Consider the following 14,717-nt stretch of genomic DNA (forward strand, 5'->3'; position numbering starts at 1 on the left):
ATTTTTAATCTGGAGGGAGTATTACTCTAAACTATTTTTTTCTATATATTTACGATCTCTTGCATAAAAACATGTTCATCATATACTCATTTTCTGACGAATAAATTACCGATCTGAAGTTGATGCCAAAATTTAGGAATCTCGTTTCCGATATACCTTTCAGCCTCTATCATCAGCATCTTTTTGGGCAATAGACTAACCCTCACATATGCAGTGAATTTCCCACTTGTTGCCTCCACATGAACTCCTCCACGCCATTCTTCCTCTTTCCTCCTCACTACAAGCCCTTCCTCTCGCCCTAGCTTCTCAACTCTGTCCAGAACTGACCTGGAATCCGCACCCGGCACGACGAATCGAACTCGATCTGGCAATGGACCGATCAACCCGCTTAGATCGCATCCCGAGGCGAACCCGATTATGTCGAAAGCATTTAGCTCCATTGCTTGCTCCAATTCAGCCTCCCAGCCTCCCATTTCTCCACCTCTAGTTTAGAATGAGAGGATGCAGCTTGGATCATACCGAATGATGACAAGCTCCCATCTTGTTGGAACCAAGGGTGATCGAAGATTTCACCAATCTTGATACGGGTATCGGGTTCCGGTCAAGCATCCGCCCGATAAGAGAGCGGAGCTCCGGCGAGCACCATTTCGGGCACCGGAACTTGGCGGCGCAGATCTTCCGGTACATGGCCATGAGGTTGCCGTCGTTGAACGGCAGGTAGCCGGCGGTGAGCACGAAGAGCACGACGCCGCAGGACCACACGTCCGCCTTGCCGGCGTCGTACCGCCGCTTCAGGAGGATCTCCGGCGCGACGTAGGCCGACGAGCCGCAGTGCGTGGCGGCGAGGCCGTCTGTGGCGCCGAGTTGCTGGTCGGCGTCAGTGAACGTGCTAAGCCCGAAGTCCGTGAACCGGAGGTCGCCACGCTCGTCGAGGAGGAGGTTCTCTGACTTGACGTCGCGGTGGAACACGTCGAGAGAGTGCGCGTGCGCCACCGCGGAGGCCAGCTGCACGAAGAGGCGGCGCGCCGCGGGCTCGTCGTAGTGGCCGCCGCCGCGGCCGTCGAGCGCGGACAGGACGCTGCCGCCGCGGGCGAGCTCGAGGACGAGGTAGAGACGGTGGAGCGGGTGGTGAGGACGTCGAGGAGCCCCACCACGTGCGGGTGGCCGCGCACGTGGCGGAGCGCGGCGACCTCCCGCTCCACGCACCTCCGCGCCGCGGCGGCCGCCTCGGGCGAGCGACATGGGTGGTAGTGCGGCTGCGGCTGCTTTCGGATGGCCTTGACGTACGGCGACATGGGCGCCCGTGCGGGCGTCGCGCGCGCAGTACACCTTGGAGGAGGCGCCCCGGCCGAGCACGCGGCCGAGCTCGTACCGGCCCTGCAGTACCTTTGAATAGCCGTCGCCGGCGCCGTTGGCCGCCGGCGACTTGTCGTCGCCGGCCGGTGGCATCTCTAGCCTCGTGAAGTTGGAGAGGAAATACGTAGCTACTCCCTCCATCCCTAAATATAAGTGATTTTAGTTGGATGTGATGTATCCTAGTACTATGAATCTGGAGAGGATCATGTCTAGATTCGTAGTACTAGGATATATCCCATCCACCTAAAATCCCTTATATTTTGAGCAGAAGGAGTACAACACTAATAGACTAGTTCATTATAAAAGTTTAAGTAGATAGGTAAAGATGGGTAGTTTACTTACTACTCCCTCCGTTTCATATTATAATACTTTCTAACATTACCCACATTAATATAGATGTTAATGAATCTAGACACACATATGTGGGTAATACTAAAAAGTCTTATAATATGAAACGGATGAAATACTATGTTCCAACATTCCCCTTGCAAGGATACTCAATAACCTCTAGCTCTAATACCATATTAACATATTTATAAGTTATATGTACTTATTAGTCCAATTCAAAGGCTTAATACAGATCCGAAAATGCAGGTTATGTACTGATATATATTCCCTCCGTACTCGTAAAGGAAGTCGCTTAGGACAATGTTTAAGTCAAATCTTGAGAATATAAATCATGAATAACTCTCGAGTTGTTGAGTTTGAAAATGTAAAAATTATATGAATAGATTTGTCTCGAAAAATATTTTCATAAAAGTATACATATATCACTTTTTCAATAAATATTTTTATAGAAATAAGAAGTCAAAGTTATGTTTTGGAGACCGTGTCGCTGTCCAAAATGACTTACTTTACGAGTACGGAGGGAGTATTCCGAAAACATTAATTAAGCATTAATGTATAATCAAGAAGGGTAATGATGCTACACGATGGTGCAAAAATATATTAGTTTTTTTCTTGTACCTTTCAAGCAATGCTTAACTATTTGATCAAATAGTTAAGCATTGCTTGTCTTTGCCTTAGTTATAAGTATAAGCCAATTTTGATTTCAGAGTTACTTTAAAGTTTTCTTCGTCGATTTAGTCACTCAGTTGTGGTTTTAGAAATGCTAAAAATGCAAAAGGTTTACCTAAAATGATCATCCGTGGTAATGATATATTTGTTGTTCCTTTAAAAAAAACATCTTTGTTGTTGAAACTTTCTTTCTATATAATTAGTATCCACTAAGAAACATTAACTCATATAAAGCAACACTTTCTAACCATTACATTGCAATATTAGAGCAAAGATAGCAGTCGTTGGATAAGAAGATACATAACCACTAGAATAACCATGTCGTTATTTTTTAAGAGAACATGTTGTTATTGTTTTTTGTTCAATTCATTCCTAAGAATTTTCACATATCAGCTCTAAATATATTAAAAATATTTATCCACAATTAATATATTTTAGCTTGATTTTCTTCTCAAAATCTCACCGCAAAGTGTGTGGGCTTTTATGTAGTTAAACAAAAATACCTCTCAAACATATATGATAATAATGTGCAGGAAACTGGATTTGTGTGTGTGTTTCATTTTTCCCTTTTGGATAAAAAATTGAATAGAGAAACAAGGTGCTCAGGCCCTGGTTTTTCTGGTTTTTCTTGTGAAAGTCATGTGATGTCCCGTTGGATTGGTTGATTTGATATACACCAGCTGGTCCATTGAGATTTGAAGGCATGGAAGCCACAACTTGCAACTGCTGCTATCCTGCACTAAATTATTAGTTTGCCTTTTTAATCATAAAATTAGGAAATTGATTTTGTTGCAATATCTATAGATTGACTGGACTTCTTCTAAAGTGATATAGAAATACATTGTAATAATTGACTGCGGTTTTGTTATCTCAGATGCAGCAACTAGTTTATTCATTATGTAAAAAAAAAATCATTTTCTGAATTTCATGATACTAGAGTCTTAATCAGTAAAGCATAACCAAATTATTCATCAGACCTCCCTACTTATAATAAAAATCTATTTTTAAATAATATTGCATATTATTTACTATGTTTTGTAAATCATATGTAATAACCGTAGCAATAAATTATTACAGTTCTATTATATAAAAATATATCGTATTAAGAAAACAAAAATATTCTTATATATCCGACCTGAACGTCAACTACGAATTATACTTATGCAGACAAAATAGAAAAATAAAATGGAACTGATGTAGTTTGTGCGAAAATTTTTAATATTTACTGGCAAATTCACAGGTTAATTAGCGTCTAAGTTTGCCTGTCATGCACTTAATTTTCCAAAGCTTTTCGTCATTAGTGGTGGTTTTATGGTGTTGGCCAGTACTTCACCTTGTCAAACATAGATATTTTATTCTTAAATCAATGGGAGAAACCAGTATCAGATCAATATTATATAATCTCCTCTCCTTATCTATCACTAGTCGCTGCCATGTGGGCCAGGGCTGCAATGTGGGATCCCATTGTCAGCCTCACATTCGGGCCCACGGCTCAGAACCCGCGCGCCACGCGTGTGAGCTCCTCCTCTCCTCCTCCACCGGCGACCGCATATAAGCCGATCGGCCGACCAACCTTCTCTCTCTCGCCCTTGTCTCGTTTCGCGGAAGAACCGAGGAACCCCGCCTCGGATTCGACGGGAACGGAGGTGCCATCTCCGGCGCCGGCGAGAGAAGTCCTCGACGCTGTCGCAATCCAATGAGCCCCATTTCCATTCAATATGCGTTCTGTAATCCCCTCTCAATGCCGTCTTTAACACAACCAAGAACACCTCATTTGGTGCACCCAATCTCCAGGAACGCGACCGCGTCAACTCGGAACACCGTAGCGCTCTGGACGCCGCAGCTTCACCTTTGCCTGTCGCCCGGCTTCAACAGTTCGTAACAAGCTGAGCCACTTCGCCACGAGCTTCATCAACACCTTCAGATCAAGAATCCCGAAGTAATCGACGCGAGGTGGACCACGATGGGAGATCCTCTTCTTCTTCCCCAATTCCGGCCGCCGACGCCATTCCTTTCTTTCTCCTTCTCTGGTCAGCTTCGGCGCAATCTTTTTCGCCTAGAGCTACCTTGTGCTGATCTAAACCGAAGCACGTACCCTTTCTATGCAGTACAAGCCCGGGGGTACACCGTAGCAGCCGCGCCGTCGCCGAACCAGTACACCATCGCCAAGACTTCGCCGAGCCGCGTTCGCTTCTTGGTGAGTCCCTAGAGTCCTTACCATACGCATGCACGATTAGATCGAGCCTCAAAACCCACATGCATGTGCAAGCCGAGCTTAGCCACTGCCTCTAACACCCTAACAGCCGCTATAGAGCACCAAAGCTTGCAATAAAGCCACCAATGGGTTTGTATGGTTGTTCTCTACACTTTTCGTTTTGGGAGCTTGAGCTGAATCGCCGCCGTTCGCCGCCGGTGATGCTGTGAAGCTCGCGGCTGTGCTGCTACTCTGCTCTGTCCAGAGCAAGGGCATGGCTTTTAAAATTTAAAGACTCCCAGGGATGTATTAACAACTCGAGCAGTCACTTACAAGTGGGACCAATACTAATCTGTAAATAAAATAAAACGCAAGTGTCGTTTTGCATAAAAACCTAAACCACGTGCTAGGGGCTGCGGGACCTATTTTCCCAAGAACCCAGGGGCTTATGCGAAAAAGCTTAGTCGCTGACTGGTGGACCTGAGAGAGTAAATGATTTGAGAAGATTGGAGAAAATGCAAAACTTGTTTCTTATTAACTGAAAAATGACAGAACTTTAGAAATTTGTAGAAAATTCATCCTAACTATAAAAATTGAAAACTAAATTTTGTTGGAATCATATTTTCATGCTCTGCATATAAAAATGTTTAACTTAACAGAATCATAAAGATTTATGTCTCAAAAATCCGAAATGCACTTAGGACCATATTTAACATGTAAACACTTTAAAAATCTGTAACTTTGAATGTAAATTGTTAGATTGAAGTTTCTTTCATTAAAAATCAAATTAACACAGAGCACACCAACTCCATAAAAAGCATTCATTTTAGAGCATGTTGGATTTTTATGTATGTTTTAATTTTAATTTTTGCATATGTATGTTTAGACGATTCGCCGCCGAGTCTCGAGGAGATCTACTTTGGAGCTGAACAAGGAGTGGAAGAGCAAGGCAAGCCACCTCCCCTCTTTGATCACATTGAACCTATGATTTGGTGGTTTTTGAAAAGTTTGCAAAATATGCATGTCTATTGTACACTAATCCATTAAAATCTTGTAAAATTTGTTAGATCAACTCCTTTACTTGCATTATCACCTAAACTCCACAAAAGACCTTAACCATTATTTCAAACCTTAGGAACAATTGATTGTGTCACATTAAGAACGATGTTTGAAGTCACAAGTCTATAGAAATGCTTAGCCATGCTTAGTGATGAGTTTACTTACCATTTGGGCTCAATTACATATATGAAATGATTTATTTTGTGATCTGAATTAAAATGATAAAATGTGATATTTGTTAAATAAAATGTTGGAAAATGTGGATTTTAAGTTTGGGCCTCATGTGGTACACATATGGTGTTTAGTTGTGTGTCGATAGGGGGAGAATGTGCCCAGACCGACCTAAGGACTTCACTCAATGTCAGTTCATTTTGTATACAGTACAACCACATGTGCTAGTATGGGATAGCCCAAGCTTAGTAAATTATTTATGGTTTAGCCTTACATTCTGGTAGGCCGGTGTGTATGAGTTCGTATAATTCAGAGGAGCTTCCTATTTACCCCGAAGTGGTAGTTTAGGTGACTAAGTGTGTCCAATACAATGCTATTGTGCCACGTGGTGTGTTCCCGTTGTGTCTGCCACCACGGCGTTAAGTTTAAGGCGTGGACCTGCCACTTAACGGTTCTAGGTCATATATCGAGTATGGCTTAGGATGGAGTAACACGTATCGTGCTGGTGTAAGTGCTGGTGTAAGGCTAAATCATGAATCTTGGAAGGGCTTTGTTGTGAGTAATAAATCGGGTGCTTATGTATCGCGTGCCATGCTTTTTGCATGATTATTATTTCGCATCATGTGGGTAAAGTGTACGTACTCTGCAGAGTTAAAACTAATCGATTAGCCGTGCTCGCTGTCATGAGCGGCGTGTGAATATGTCATGAGTATAGACATGTGTTTTATTCTTCTAAAGCTGAATTTGAACTTCAAAATGTGATGTGATTTATGGATTATATCCTTGCTGCCATGGAAGGCAATAAGGAGCTATGTTATATGTGTTTAACATCTATTTTGATGCCCATTTGCTAAGTGTATGCTTGCTGAAATTTAATTGAAAATAAATCTGAATTTGAAATGTTCTTTGCAAACTAAATTTGCTTTATGCTAAAATTATCCCATGTAAGCTTTACTTTGAATACGCCATGCATGTAGAGTATTAGGCTTGCTTGGTGCTTGCCAGTACAATTTATGTACTGACTCTTGCGTGTATTGTTGTATTGTTGCATGTTTAGAATTGGTTGCAGGTGAGATCACTCTATTTCGATGGGGATGTTTCTTTCTTCCAGGATGGTTCTTACTAGGGTCTACCCTAGTCGGTTGCAGGAAAGATCTTTTGGGTAGAAGATGCTTCCGCGAACCTAACTATTCGGCCAATCGGCCATACTTATCTAAGTTATAAGTTGTATAAACTTAACTAAAACTTAGAACTTAGAATTCCCTATGTTGAGATATCATGTGCTTGAATGAAAGTGTTTAGTGTGTTCCTTTTGTTAGGGACATATTAAACATGAGTATGAGTTAAAGATATTTGAGATGTTGTAGATCTTTAGCCATTTTTGTTAAGTCTTCTGAATGTGTAACACATCTGGTTGCCGTCTTCGAGTGGTTTGACAGGCACATCTCAGGCTGAAGTTGACTGGCAGGCTAAAGGCCTAGCAATGTCTCACATATCTTTCTCTCGGAGCGTCGAATGTCTTAATATGTTTGATGGAAGAATTGTGTATAGCTATTCATCCTTCAAATATACTAATGGGTTCGGAGTGCTTCCGACACTAAATCGGGCGAACCATATATCCGTTTCGACTGTCTCAACGAGAGATTCAATATGGTGGACTCAAATATATATTTGGCCTCATGTTGTTGGTGGTTATGGTGCGCTTCTTTATAACTCAATCGGAAACTCTCCAAAATGTTCAGAAATGAACTTATTTATGACCTAACCTTGCAAAACATGTTGAACCAATAAAACTCATGGAATTCTGTTGATTTAAAGAAAGAATGGCAAGGTAACATGTTATCTTCTTTTATTTTACTAAAATGTTGGTGGTTGTATTATGTTTAATGACAACCAACACCTACAGTATTACAAACACGCTATTGATTAGCCCATAGAGATTAGAGTCTTTTCCTACCCACAAAACATATAAATTTGAAGGTAGGAGTATTTCCCTTTGTTTTTCATGTCCTCTATGTAATCTTCAAGTGATGGTATCTTACACAATTATTAATACAACATGTGCTTTAAATATTTTGAAAACTCATTCAAACATAAAAACAATGAAATTACTGTCATACTGATACCATCCAACGTATCAAATCTTGTGCATTCAATACTGCATTTATATATGCCTTGCCTACATTGTTTTTATTCCCTCAAAGCATTAAAAAGAATATCACCAAATCTGTTTCCACCCTATAAATAGTATCTCTTCTTCATGTATCAATACCAATCTTGGAATCTTCCAAGATAATCACAATGAGGGAAAGTCGAGTGATTACAGTAACTCTTCTTCTATCGCATATGTTGTTCTAATCATAGGGGGGAAGAAATTCAGTATATAAGCCAAAGGGGAAATACTAGTCAAGGTCTCACAAATTATGGGGTTAATAAAACCATCGAGGTAAGTGCAAAATTAGATCTTTTTGTACATACATAGCATCTTGTTTTGTACCTAACAAGCAAAAAGAACATCGTATCAGGCTGAAGATGGTGATGTCTATGATTGCATCAATATGAATAGACAACCAGGCTTTAACCATCCATTGTTGAAAGATCATACAATTCAGGTAAAGCACATATTTCACCCTAACATTTGATATCATGTCTAATATGTTGCTAAAAAATTCTGAATACATATATAGAGAGATAATAATTAAGTATGTTATTATAGTCATAAATCAAAATACAAGAGTTTTGGGGGACTATAGTATTTTTTTTTTGTTGGGGGGGGGAGACTAGAATATTCACTAATTCAGCTTGTTTTGGATAAAATAGTAAATTTATTTGTTTGTTACACTTCGACCTGGCACTAAAGCCAAAAAAATTTGCGTATCTTTGCTTCATCATGAAAGAATGTAAAGTACAAACCAAATCATACTTAGGATTTTTTTTTTCATAGTGCGATGTAAACTCATCGTTTGTAAAATGGTCATGTTTTCGTTTGTCAATTAGTTGAAACCAAGCTCTTTACTAATGGAGATGGATGTTGAAAATCCATTTATATCTTCCATATCAGAAGCACAACTACCTAGCTACTGCAGAATGCCCTATAGGAACCATCCCAGTACTACGCAACAAGAAACAAGACTATCTCAATTCAGAATACCAATGCAGTCAGCACCAGTCAACAAAAAAAGGTAAGATTTTTGTATCGAGTTGTTCATATGTCTAGCTTCATAATAGACTCACAAAACCACTATATTACTATTGGTCTATGAAAAAGCTATACAAAAGTATTGGATGTTTTCATATTTAAGTGCTAATAAATGAACTCAATCAATTTTGTTAAATGAAATATGTGTTGCTCTGTATAACTCAAACAGATACACAAAACCTAAATATTCCCTCGACCTTGCATTGTTTTAGTTTGACTACTTCTATTTTCTATTTTATAGATAAATTTATAAGTACTAAAAATTACACCGTGCTAACGTAGTATGTTACATGGTAAATATAAACATATGAATTCCATTTATCATAATCGAACAATTTAAAATATATCAGTGGTCAAAGTAAAGCAAGCACCAGTCAAGATTATAAAATATTAAGAAATTGATGGGGTATTATATAATGGCCCCTTAATTTGAAGTGCTATTTGTTAGTAAGATTATGGTTTTTCACTTTGACATCCCTCTTTCAAATAAACAAGTCCTTTGTCGATATTTGTTACCCAAATTACCAACTTTAAATTATTATATTTCTGAGTACCATAAATTTATCTTACATAAGCTTATGAATAAATATTAGTTTATTTATTCTGACTAGCTAATGGGTTTGGAAAAATATGCCCCACCCATCAGGTAAGATTCAATTCTAGCCATCCATTCTTTTCATCTCATTTAATCCTAGGCATCCTCTCCTTTTCATTTCCCAACTCCACCTCCCATAACCATTTTGCCAAACAGGGTCTAAGTGTTGCACATTCAGTCCTTCATGTAATTAACATGCTGCAAAATTTCGTATATGTATTTACGTTATTTTGATTCATAAATGTTTTTTTTCCTTGTAGAAAGCAGGGATAATATATTGGGATGATATATATATGGAATAGGGGTCACAACAAATGTTTACGAGCCAAAGGTGAAGCATCATTGGGTTCCTAGTGGATCATGGATACAAATTGAAAATGGCACAGGATGTGGAGATGTGGTTAGTGCTAGCTCTTGGGTCTAGCCAAACTTCAGCGATGATAACTTTGCTAGGTTTCATATTTTTGTCACGCCCGGAAATTCACTGGTAATTTCCGAACTTATTTGTGCATAAAATCCTCGTCCAGGAATCAGCCGAGGTACACAAACTGACAATTTAATATACAAATCCATCATAATAATAACGTTACACACTTATAATATCCCAAGGTATCAAGGAATAAAGTAATCAATGCAAACAGGCCATAACAAAGGAATAGATTCACACCACCCAGTGACATTCGAAAATAAATGCACAGTTGAAATAAATAGAGAATTTAAATATAGGATCAACATGCTCAAAGGATTGTGTTTAGGATCTCTGTTACTTGCCTTGCAATAATCGGTCTTCAATTAATCTTCTGAACACTCCCGACGCACTCACGAACCTTCGCAACGACGGAAACGACAAGCTAACACGCAAAACGAAGAAAAGACTAATAAAAACCAAATAAACAGTACATAAAAAGTAAACAAACATGTAGATCATAATTTTAGATGAATTATGAGACTTGAACGGCCTCATTCTAACTTCATATGAATTTATTACGAATTTTACAAGATTTAATCTAATTAAAGCCCATTTAAAAAGAATTAAATAAATTTAATTCTATTTATGGATAATTTTAATATGTAGATCTTTATTTTATATAACTTTTGCAACTTGAACCACATTAAACTGAGTTACAATGAATTAGTTATGAATTTTCAAAGATTAAATCGGATTAAATCCTTTATATAGATTTTAATTGAATTATGACGTAATAATGAATTATTTTTGAAAAGGAATAGAGGATTATTGCGTCAGCGGGTCGGGTTCATGGTGGACCGGGTGCACGGCGGCGGCTCACGGAAACGAACGGCCGAGATCTATCAGTCCACGGCCGGACCACGGGAGACGACGACGATGACGTCAGCGGTGACGTCATCACCAGCGACGACTTGGGCACGCATGCCCGCCGGCGAACGACGGCGCGGCGGCGCGAAAGGAGAGCACCAAAACGATGCGGGTGACGCAGCGAACTCACCGGTGACCAAAACAACGGCGGAAGATCAACGGACGGCAACGGTTACGAGCAAGAAGCGGCGACGACCTTCGGCTTGACGACGGCGATGGTGTTCCAGCGGTCGACAGCGACGGCGGAGGGGCGGACGAGATCGGCGACGGCTTGGTGATCCCGACGGCGGCTTTCCCGAGCGACGACGACGACCGGAGCGACGGCGGCGCACGGCTGGACAAACGACGGCGCAAAAGCTCACGGGGCTAGGGCGCTACAGACGGCGGCGGGCGAAGGCGAGAGTGGCTGCGGGTAGAGGGGAGCTCGGGGGTCCTTTTATAGGGGCAAGGAGGCGGCGGCGAAGGCCCACGGCGACCGGCGACGCGAAGGAAAGGTTAGGGTTCGGAGAGAGAGACGAATCCGATTCGAGATCGAATCCACGAGTTTCCAAACCGAATTAGGCGATGATTCCAAAAGAGAAAAGGTAGAGGACATCGAGAAGATCATTTCCCCTCTATTGATTTCACCGGATCGGGAAAGGGGCGAGCGAATTTGGAAAGGCGGCGGCGGTGCGGCTCGGCTAGGGTTCGGCCGGGCGACGGCTGGAGGAGGAAGACAGCCCTGATAGGTGGGCCCCACCTGTCAGCGGGCGAACGCGCGCGCGGGCGGCTGCTGCCGGACTGGGCCGAGGGAGAGAGAGAGAGGTTTTGGGCCGGCTTTCGGCCCAAAGCCAAAAGAGACTTTTAAAAACCTTTTTTAATTTAAATTATTCATGAAATGCAATTCCATTTATTAAAAATACTTTCTTGGCTCAAATAAATCCCAGAAAAATCTAGGAACTAAAGATTCAAGAGAAGTATTTAACAAAATTTTATCTAGCCCAATTTTATATTGAGATTTAGCAAATTAAAATTAGATATTCTCTTTTAGGCTTTTAAGATCATTTCTAATAATTCCTTTTAAACAACAATTTATAATTTAAGGATTTTTAAACAAGAAAAGCTCTTAACAATTATAATTAGATCATTAATGATCAAATAATTACTGAACTGTTCTTTGTATCATTTAGGAATTGAGCTCCGAAAAATCCGAGAAAATTTCAGAGAGTATACTTAATCATGGAGAATTTAATAAAAGTTAAATCCATCCATGCTTTAAATTTAGGAAATTTTATTTCCCACATTTAACTTCACTTGTAAATTAATGAACATTTAATATAAATTCTAATAATAATTTATTAAATAATTTAGAAATCCTGAAACAAAAATCAGGATGTGACAATTTTCTGGGTAATCAATATACATTTTGCTACGAATACATTGGATTATACAGTACATATTTTTCCTACTAATTTATACCGCTTTGAGATGGTATAGAGCTATATTTTCCATTTTTAGGTATTGACTTTGGAATAAATTTCGCTACAGAATGATGAAGCGCAAAACAAATCTTGCACTGACCACAGCCGTCCTGGTTTCGTTCAAGTTAGCAGCAGTGTTGTTCTTGGATGAAGATTAAACCATGCTTCCGTCTATAATGGAACACAATATAGAATTCAAGTTCTTATATTTAAGGTACTCTCTATTTTACATGAAATTCAATATGGTTAAAATTACGTGGTTCACTATTATATTAATTAAGTTACTCAAGATATATAAGAAAACACCAATTTTGCATAATATGTTATATCTACATACTATATTCAGAAGTACATCTGATGCATCAAGAGCAATGCTTAGATTATCTTGCATGTTAGCACAACATTACTGTTGGCGGATGGCATGAGGCCTTTCGACCAAATCTGCCGAAACCCGTGGCAAAGGCTATGGAGCAAGAATGGCGAGAGGCGAGGGGTCGTGCGAGTAAGCCAGAGGCGTCCCAGGCGAAGGGTGCAAGGCGAAGAGTATCTGCCGAAGGAAGACGACTTCGCCATGGCAAGTTCGCTCCCGCGAGGGCCGAAAAAGTCTTTCCGACCCATCAGGCCTAGGGGCTATAGGGCCGGCGATCGCCCGACGGCCCATCAGGGGCCCATGAGCCTCCATAACATTATGTACCCCTGTAAATGTCCCTTTCGTAAGGGCAACCATGTAAATTTCCCTGTATAACCTAAACCCTAGTAGTAAGAACCTGTAATGGGGCTATAAATAGTCCCCTAGGGCCATGTAATGGGGGGATCCGGAGTAAAAAATTCTAAAATTAATACACTTCGTTTCTTTCCAACCACTGTTGAGTAACCACGTCTTTCGACGTATGCAGTTGTCGTTTCGACAACAATTACAATAAAAGAAGCTTACTACAAATCTTAGATCATAATAGACATTTCCCTAGGGTCTTCCAACAATACCATTTCACTTTGAATAGAGAAAAGACGTTATATTATACTAACTTTGTTCCCAAATACTTGTTAGTATTGACCATCACTATTCTAACTTTAATTGTTAATAACATTAAGGGGCAATTGTGTTTCTGCCCTTGCTTTACATGTCAATTGTGATTTTACCCCTACTTTTTAAGGTTTGTGATTTTGCCCCTGCTTTTTTGAAACGAAGCAGCCGTCTGCCCCTGGTTTGGACGGTAGTTTGGTGGGCCCGGGATTTCCAAATTAAACGAAGAAAGAAAATGCTATTATAATTTGTGAATGACTATTCTACCCTTGCTTCAATGAAACAACCAAATCCCCAAACCTTGTTGTCCCCGATCCAATCGAAAACCCTAGCTTGCTAGGTTGCAAGCAGCGGCGGCGGTGGCTTACGCGACAAGCGGCGGCGCGCAGCAGGGAGGAGCGGCGGCTCGGGCCAGCACGCGGTGGAGTCGGGCGTGGGCAGGCGCGGCGCGGCGCGGCGGCCCCGAGGAGCGGCGGCTCCGTTGGCACGGCGGCCCCTCGGCGGAGGAGTGGCAGAAAGGAGCGGCGGCTCCGTCGGCGCGGCCTCGTGGTGTTGCACAAGCCAAAACATGTCCAGGGGTATATTTGTCCATTCACCACACATTTAAGACTGTTACCATTAGTTAACAGAGTAGGGACATGCGGCTGCTTCGTTTCAAAAAAGTAGGGCAAAATCACAAACTCTAAAAAGCAGGGTAAAATCACAATTGACATGTAAAGCAGGGGCAGAAACACAATTGCCCCTAATTTTAAATAACTAAGACTTTGACAAATGATTAATGCTTATGTTTAGGACACAACACACTTTGATAATACTTTATCATTCTAAGATTTTTTCTTTTTTTGAAAAAGATGAGTGGTAAAAGTTAAAATTTAGATAGTAACTAATGGCAAGTGTATTTAGAAACGTAGGGAGTACAAAGAAACTCTTGTTAAAACACCTAGAATATAAAAAAAGAACAATACCGTGTCATGTGCATTCAATGGCATGTTGCCCCTTGCACACTTTTGAACACAAATTAAATTAATTTTAGGACCCGAAGACTAAAAAACTGACGGTTGGTATATGGTGAGAAGAATACGGCAATAGGATATTGGCCAAGTTCTCAATTCAGTTACATGAAGGTAATGGGCAGTTATACAAAGTGGGGTGGATATGTTCAGGGTCCAACCGTCTAAGAAAATTCTCCACAAATGGGTAATAGACATTTTGCTTCAGAAGCTTATGGCACAGTGGCTTTTATTAGGGACATCCTGATCGTGAATGAGAACAAGAAGCTTGTTAATCCAAACCCCGTTAAAGCCTA

At 40.7% G+C, this 14,717-nt stretch overlaps 1 pseudogene; it reads right to left on the reverse strand.

Annotated features, from left to right (window-relative positions):
- LOC107277513 (CBL-interacting protein kinase 22-like) lies at positions 1-1,450 on the reverse strand (annotated as a pseudogene).
- Between the last annotated feature and the right edge of the window lie 13,267 nt (positions 1,451-14,717).

The sequence above is a fragment of the Oryza sativa genome, chromosome 5 (genome assembly GCF_034140825.1).
Source record: "Oryza sativa Japonica Group chromosome 5, ASM3414082v1".
NCBI classification, from domain to species: Eukaryota; Viridiplantae; Streptophyta; class Magnoliopsida; order Poales; family Poaceae; genus Oryza; species Oryza sativa.